Consider the following 8,026-nt stretch of genomic DNA (forward strand, 5'->3'; position numbering starts at 1 on the left):
CAAAATGGGAGCAGTGATGTAAAGTAGTTTAAAAGTTTAAAGATAAGGATCTTTACCTTCAAAGCAAATATATTAATACAAAGTTCCTCGCTGTTACCACCTATAGGTTTATTCTTCAAATATTCCCAGTTTAAACATTAAATAAATGAGGGAGCAGAAATACTAAGAAGGTTTATTTAACCTAATATTGATTTATTTCACAAATTTACATTAAAAGAAAACGGACATCTTAACAACACAAAAAATGGTATCAAAAGAAATGCAATTCAAATAATGAAAATAGTTGGTTAGACGCGTGGTCTACAATAATAAAAAATCAAAATGGGGTCAGGCACGTGGCCCACGTGACCCAGAGACTATGCTAGTCTCAAACCAGAAATTAATATCCAAGAAAAATATATACACGCAATCCCACCGCACACAGTCCGAATAGTGTAAAAGCCAGGTTCCCTATAAAGTTAAAATTAGTCTAAGCTAAAAAATGGGGGATAACTAAATGGCCATTGATGTAGTACCTGCACTCCTTTGATGATCAGTCCTATGCCCGTGATAGCAGTTGACCTGGTTGCACTTTGCACTCTTTACTGGCCCACCCCAAGAATCCTCGTTTGTGGCAATAGGTTTCCAGGTTCCACTCCTTCACTGTCTCCAGCCAGCAGCCACAGAACTCCTTGGTGAGTCACGTTTTGGGAGAGGGGGTGAGCCAGAGGTGCACAGGTTCACTGACCAGGCAGGTCAGTAGGCCAGGGCGGCTTCTAATTGAATGGGCCCGACGCTAAGGTCGAGGAGATCACCTGGCTTCACCTTGCCAAACAAGTGACGGTCATGATGCGCGCGGTAATCCATTGGGGGTGCCATTTCGGGACTCCAGGACAGGGCAATATATTGTTGCAAGGAGTGCAGAGGAGGCAGGATTTTGTACTAAATACTCAGATAAATCTTGCTGCTCTGAGGGAGGTTATATATACAACAATCCTACCTATTCTGGCTTGCTAAAAATTAATAGTTTAAATGATTAATCAGCAATGGACTGGTGCGATGGGCATACATCTTAAAATTAACAAACCTTAATTGGTATTGAGAAATATAAGATGCACTAATTCAGCAGTATTGAAATTTATATCAAAATTAAGTTTAGGAAATTAATCTCGACCCACGTAGTTTAAGGAAAGAACCAACATACGCCGGGGTTACTACTAAGGCCCTCTGTTGTGCGTATCTACGCTGTGACGTAACGAGCATGGCGTGCGCCACTGTCAACAAGTTTAAGTTTAGATTAGTCCTCCCTATGTTCGTTAAAGAAAACTAGATGTAGGAGAGAACGTTTAAGGGGTAACTATAGTATTAGTAGAAGAGAGCTAAAAATACGATTGAAAGAAGAAGAGTGAAGAAAATTCTTCACACAGCAGATAGACCTATAAGCTCCCCAAACACAGGCTCTTGCAATTCTGCTGCTCGTACCCGTTCCCTATTAAAAGGTTTAAAGGCCGTTCGTGAATGGCAGAGGCAAGGGACAGTGACATTTCCCTATCAATCACGACAATGCCCTAGAAACTGACCATATCTACATATTGATCAGCACCAAAGCCTCCTCTCCACCCAGAATGGGACCAAGGAGGGCCAGACAATCGCTGCTGATGACTAAGCAGATAAACCTATAGGCTCCCCCAAACCACCCATCCTTAGCTCACAAGGATGGTGAGGTTGCAGCGACCAGAGGAAATTACGATTTTTGTGCGGGACTCGAACCCCATACTGGCGATCACTAGTCAGGGACGTTGCCACATAGGCCACCATAACCTAGGCTGCTAATTGGTGGAAACCTTCGAATCGTTGGTAGTCTATACTCATTTTTTTTAATGAGGCGCATTTGCACTGACTCGCAGCAGTGCCCATTTAGCTCGGAAAAGTTTCCTGGTCGCTGATTGATTCTAACCAATCAGATAGCAGGAAACCTTTCAGAGCTAAAAAGGGCACCGCTGCAATTCAGTGCAAATGCACCTCATTAAAAAAAATTGAGTACAGTTGCTCAGGTGTTTAAGCTGCCAATCAGCTTATATTGTCTCCTTGGGAAAAAAAGGCATTCCCTCTCGCTACCATCTTCAAGATCACAATAGAATGGGCAGTCCAAGACAAAGACTATATACTGAAGGAAGATAGGAAGGCTCAAAATAGAATGTTAATACGCTAGTTGGCAACTCCAAAGTGAACACAATAGTTGATTGCTCCGATTTCAGATGGCGTTGTAGGTATACATCGGTTGTCGTCTGTTTGTTTATATTCAGAATTTGACAGTTGACTCAAACGAAATCATCGCGCCGACAGTAAAGAAGTCACACAAGTGTGTTGTGTGCCCTAAACAAAAAGAAACCGATACTCATTAGGTGTTTCACAGGTTCCCTAAGGACAAAGAACGGTCAGTACAAACAGTATAATACATGCAGTATGTGCTGCTAATGAGTAAGCCCCACTGATATTGGATGTAAGATTAAGGCAAGGCATCCACAGTAAATCTCTTTTGTTTTACATTTTTTGTTGGCTTGTATGCTACCTTATTCCTATTTCCAACCCCCTTTTGATTATTTTTGTGTGTGATACAATTTTGTGTTATTTTGATCCTTTTGATTGTACATTTATACATTTATTAGTTTATAATACTAAACTATACATGAGTGCATCATGCTTTTCCATTTCAATAAAAAATAAAATACAATTGTGTTTTTATACACCTAATATCTCTCCATCTTACAGTAATTAAATGTATGCCTACACATAAGCATTTGTGGCTAAGTTTAACAAATCAGATATACAGTATGTTTTAATTTATTCGAATGTGGTATTGTATAGAACATTTAAAAATGGTTGTAATATACTGTACAATATTTAAATTTGCAAGAAAATTAACTAAATCATAAGAGATATAGCTATTGAATTTCTGAAAAATAGACTGAGAAACATAATTTGCAATTTAGTTACCTAAAATTTAAGAATATCATGAATATATGAGAAAAATATACTGACATAGTAATGCAAATTATGAACAAATATGTCGCAAAATTTACAATCGAATTCCATCCTATACAGTATACCCGTAAGCATTACCGCTCTGAATGTTTGGTTGCTCGCTCAACAGATGGAGCCATTCGTTTCGCATGGGAGTATCTGGCATATTTTCATAGCACACTCATTTGTGTGTTAAAAGCCTGAGCCTTCCTATCTCCCTTCAGTATATAGTCTTTGGTCCAAGAGAAAGGGTCTTGTTCAAACCTCTACAGTCCAGCATAAGAGGCCACTATTTTAGTTGTTACTTAAGAAAACTTTACGTAGAAAAAGAACTTAGATACTCGTAAGTATTGAACAGCTGTTAAATAAACGATTAAACCAACTTATAGGCCCATTTTTAGCAGTAAATAATCTAAACAATGTAAACAAGCACAAATTAGCTGTCGCAAAAGCAAAACAACTTTCACGGTACTTACTATTACGGAAGGTAGCTGTCACAACTATTCATTCAAAAATTGAACATGCAAGATTAATAGAATTATACACAGATAAAACTCCTTAAACATTTCCACACATACATAATAAAACATCATAATCATCATCATAATCTCCTACCCTCATTGACGCAAAGGCCATCGGTTAGTTTTCGCTAGTTGTCTCTATCTTGAGCTTTTAAATCAACACTCCATCACATACGTATGCAGTACATATCATCATCATCATCATCTCCTACACCTATTGACGTAAAGGGCCTCGGTTAGATTTCACCAGTCGTCTCTATCTTGAGCTTTTAAATCAACACTTCATCACTTATGTATACATATCATCATCATCATAATCAGGGACGTGCAGAGGGGGGGGGGTTGCTAGGGGTGCCCAAGCACCTGTCCCTTTTGCTACTGTATTAAAAGTGCCATTTTGAGAGTGATGTATTAATAATAATAATAATAATAATAATAATAATAATAATAATAATTATTATTATTATTATTATTATTATTATTTTCATAACAACAACAACAACAACAACAACAATAATAATAATAATAATAATAATAAACAGGAGCTTGTAAAAATGTGTATTATATCTTGGCAACACTGGGTCACCCAAGATCAGCTGACTATATGTCTGACTGTCTGGTAACACTAGGGCCAAGGTAAACTCAGCTGAGCTAGACTGACAACTGGCCAGGTAAGCTTTCCTGGATATTTTAACAGGTATTGCCTCTGCATTAAGGCTTTGACTCCTTTTCTAGGTATAAAAAGTGTAATAACAAAAAGAGGGAGAGTAAATTAATAGATTTAGAGAGGAAAATGGGAACGGGCCCACAGTAATGTGGACTGGAACGCCGAACGGTACAAGTACCGGTATGATTCATTGTGGGTGGCCATTAACCTACTGAATGAGACACATACAGCTTGTGTTCCATTTCATTTGTTGCATAATGTGTCCAATTAAGTTCTTGAGCTGCACATGATATTTAGTTTTCGATTTTTAAATCAACAATACCCAACTGGATGGTGAAAAAATATGTTCATTTCTCTTTTTTTCACTTGTTTTCGCCATTTAGCATTCGAGAATAATGTTTATGTCGTGTTATTAATGATGTTTATGCTTATCTGAGTAAATATTGATAACTGCGAATCGGCGATCATGTTGTGGGTCCAAAAAGCCATATATCAGTGAAATATGCTGATAAACATACTGTAGATGAAGAATAAAGATTTCTTTATTTAAACGAAGAAATATAAAATCAACTTAATTTTGCAAAGTCAAGAAATATTCTATTAAATAAGAAAATGCTGTAGGATAGCCATGCTTTCCCAATATAGCTTTAGTTATATCCCCTCCTCTCTCTACCATACTTAAATACGGCAGTTGAGCGCTTTTCTTAGCCAAATGAATATAGCATAAAATTCTGAGAGAGATCTCAAAATGAAACATCAAATGGGATACTGCATGCAATATACCATAAGAAACACTGGAATTGAAAGTGTCTTCTCATACACTGATTATTAATGAAACAATGCTGAAAGCAATCAGTAATATCACAAGTAATGCAACATGTACAGAAGTTTCAAATATGTGATTTCATGGTGTTCGTAAGAAAGGTTTAAAGGGTATAGCAAAAAGTTCAATTTCTACATTTATTTTTGCTTCCTTTGAATATAGGATATGGATTTCTATACGTGTGTAATCACTTGTACCTTTTATTGTGTTTTTCTTGTCAATAGGTATTTTACACTGATGCCTACATCTTAGGGTAATTACTCAAATTTTGGGTAATCCTGTTTTTTTTTTTTTTCTTGGAACCTTGATTTTCTAATTTTGTTATATTAATGATCTTCAGTATGCCACGAAATGAGAGAAGAAAAAAGGAGCAGGAGCAGGGCAGACAAGATGCTGCCAAAGGTAGCAGAACTCTTTATGATTGGATGAAGCCGAGAGTGGCAGCTCCAACATCATAGCAAGTGAAGGAGGAGGAGGAGAGCTGGGAGGAGACTCAGGAGACTGAAGAATCAGAAGCTGAAGATATGGAAGCAGACGACGAGCCAAATAAAGCGGACAGTTTAGATAACCTAGAGCAACAAATTGCTCCACAGGAGCCCCAGACTGAAGCAAGAGCAGAAGTGCCCGAAGTTGAAAGGTAATTTTCCATGCTACCTGAATTACAGTATCCAAATGACCCTGCCCATGTAGTTAATTATAAGATATGTATTAGTGAGTCTTTCATCAGACTCTGCTATAATTATGGCCCATGTCAACCAGTAATTTCATATCCCAAGAATATAGAGGGATGCTAGTTTCAGAAGAAATGGTATGAAAGGAACTCTTGGTTGGAGTATTCACCTCAGAAAGATGCCATGTTCTACTTCAGCTGTCGTCTGTTTTTGAATGAGGAAAAGTACAGGGGCCGAGTAGCTTGGAAATCAGAGGGCATAAGCCGTTGGAGGACAGCTTTAGAGAAAATAAAGGAGCATGCTAGTTCAGAATCTCACATGATTGGTATGGTTCGATGGAAAGGGTTCCAAAGTCAAGCATTAGATATTGCTTTAGAAACAGCTAATCAGGAAGTACAAGCTGCTAGAGACAAAGAGAAGCAGAGAAACAGAGAAATTTTATGTAGGTTGATCTCCATCACTCTATACTTGGCAAGACAAGGTTTGCCATTTAAGGGCGACCAAGAAAGTTCTATCAGTGAAAATCGAGGAAATTTTCTTGAACTTGTAGAAATGTTTAGCAAGTATGACAGTGTAGTTAGATTATACCTTGAAGTAATTAAAGAAAAACAAGAAATACTGAAAAGACCCCAAGTGTCATTTCAGTTAGAAGAGTGATATTAGAAGAAATTCACAAGAGTAAGATCTTTTCCATCCTCATAGATGAAACAACTGATGTATCACATACAGAACAGGTCTCTTTTGTTGTGAGATATGTACATGACTTCAAAAAAAAAAAAGAACGTTTCATACAAGTATTCAATGTGCGATCAACAACTGGTGAAGCACTGAAGAAAGAAGTGATCTCTATGCTTAATAAAAATAACCTGAACATAGAAGATATGCGTGGACAAGGATATGATGGGGCAGCAAATATGAGTGGAATATACAATGGATTACAGTCCAGACTTCAAAGACAGAACCCAAAGGCCCTATATGTACACTGCCATGCACACAGCCTAAATCTAGTATTAGTCGAAAGTGCAAAATCAAGTACCCAGTTTGTAACTTTTCTCAGTTTGGTGGAGAAACTGTATGCTTTTATTGCTAACTCTTCAAAACGGCATGCTTCTTTCATGGAGATCCTGAAAGCAATGTATCCAAAGGACCGCCCCCTTGAACTTAAGAATCTATCAGACACAAGATGGGCTTGCAGAGACTCAGCTCTTAGAACCATGAGGAAGGTCATCCCAGCTCTGAAGCAATTTTTAGAAGAGATAGTGCATCAACAGGGAATGCCTCAATACTGCTACAAACTGTTAACTTTGAATTTCTTGTTTGTCTTGTGATTGCCACCCCAGTTTTTCAAGAAACTGCCTATGCCTCTAATGCCCTGCAACAGAAAGACTTTGATTTGGCTGCCTCCTACAGAATTGTGGAGGGAGTGTTACAAAGTTTGAGAGAATTAAGAAATGATGAAAAGTTTCAGGAGACTTTTACAAATGTTAAAGAGAGAGATGAATCCATGACCATCGACCTCCCCTCTGGAATTCCTGGACAAGGTAGAAGAAGAAAAATGCCTGAAAGATACAAGCATAGTGATACATCTGCTACTGAGGACTAGCAATATCAATCCTTGGATGAATACTACCATGTGAGAGCATTTTATGTGTTTTTAGATACAATATCACAAGAGCTACAAAGAAGATTCAAAGGTGGAGACAACACAACATGGGGTATCCTAAATGCCTTTCATTGTATGACAGTCCAAGATAACTGACAAGAACCTGTGATTGAAGAGGCATTCAAGTCATTGCAAAAATTATGCCTGTTTTATGAGTTAGAAGAAGTAGACAAGCTATGGTTGGAATTGAAGATCTTCTATTCCTCATTTCCTTGCCTGCCACAGAATACTGCAGCTACAATGCTCAACCTGATGAAAGAAAACAATGTCCAGGAGATATTTCCACCTATGCTTGAACTCTTAACCATTTATGCCACTCTACCCGTCACAACTGCAGCAGTGGAAAGGACCTTCTCCAAACTCAGGCTAGTGAAGACAAAGCTACGCACCCTGTCCAGTTAGGAGAGGTTATCTGGCCTTTTGTTGCTAGCAGTTGAAAAGGATATCACAATCAACAACAGTGACGTAATCAGCATATTCAAAGAAATGGCACACAGAAGGGTTCTCTTATAAATATAAAATAATAAGGTCTGGTTATTAGCCAAGTGTATTGATCATACTGATTGATTTTCATGCAGAAATTTATGTAAAAGTAATATATATATATATATATATATATATATATATATATATATATATATATATATATATATATATATATATATATATGTATATATA

At 37.5% G+C, this 8,026-nt stretch overlaps 1 pseudogene; it reads left to right on the forward strand.

Annotated features, from left to right (window-relative positions):
* The first annotated feature begins 5,355 nt into the window (after positions 1-5,355).
* LOC137620132 (uncharacterized) lies at positions 5,356-7,601 on the forward strand (annotated as a pseudogene).
* The last annotated feature ends 425 nt before the right edge of the window (positions 7,602-8,026 follow it).

Source organism: Palaemon carinicauda, chromosome 26 (assembly GCF_036898095.1).
Source record: "Palaemon carinicauda isolate YSFRI2023 chromosome 26, ASM3689809v2, whole genome shotgun sequence".
Taxonomy (NCBI): domain Eukaryota; kingdom Metazoa; phylum Arthropoda; class Malacostraca; order Decapoda; family Palaemonidae; genus Palaemon; species Palaemon carinicauda.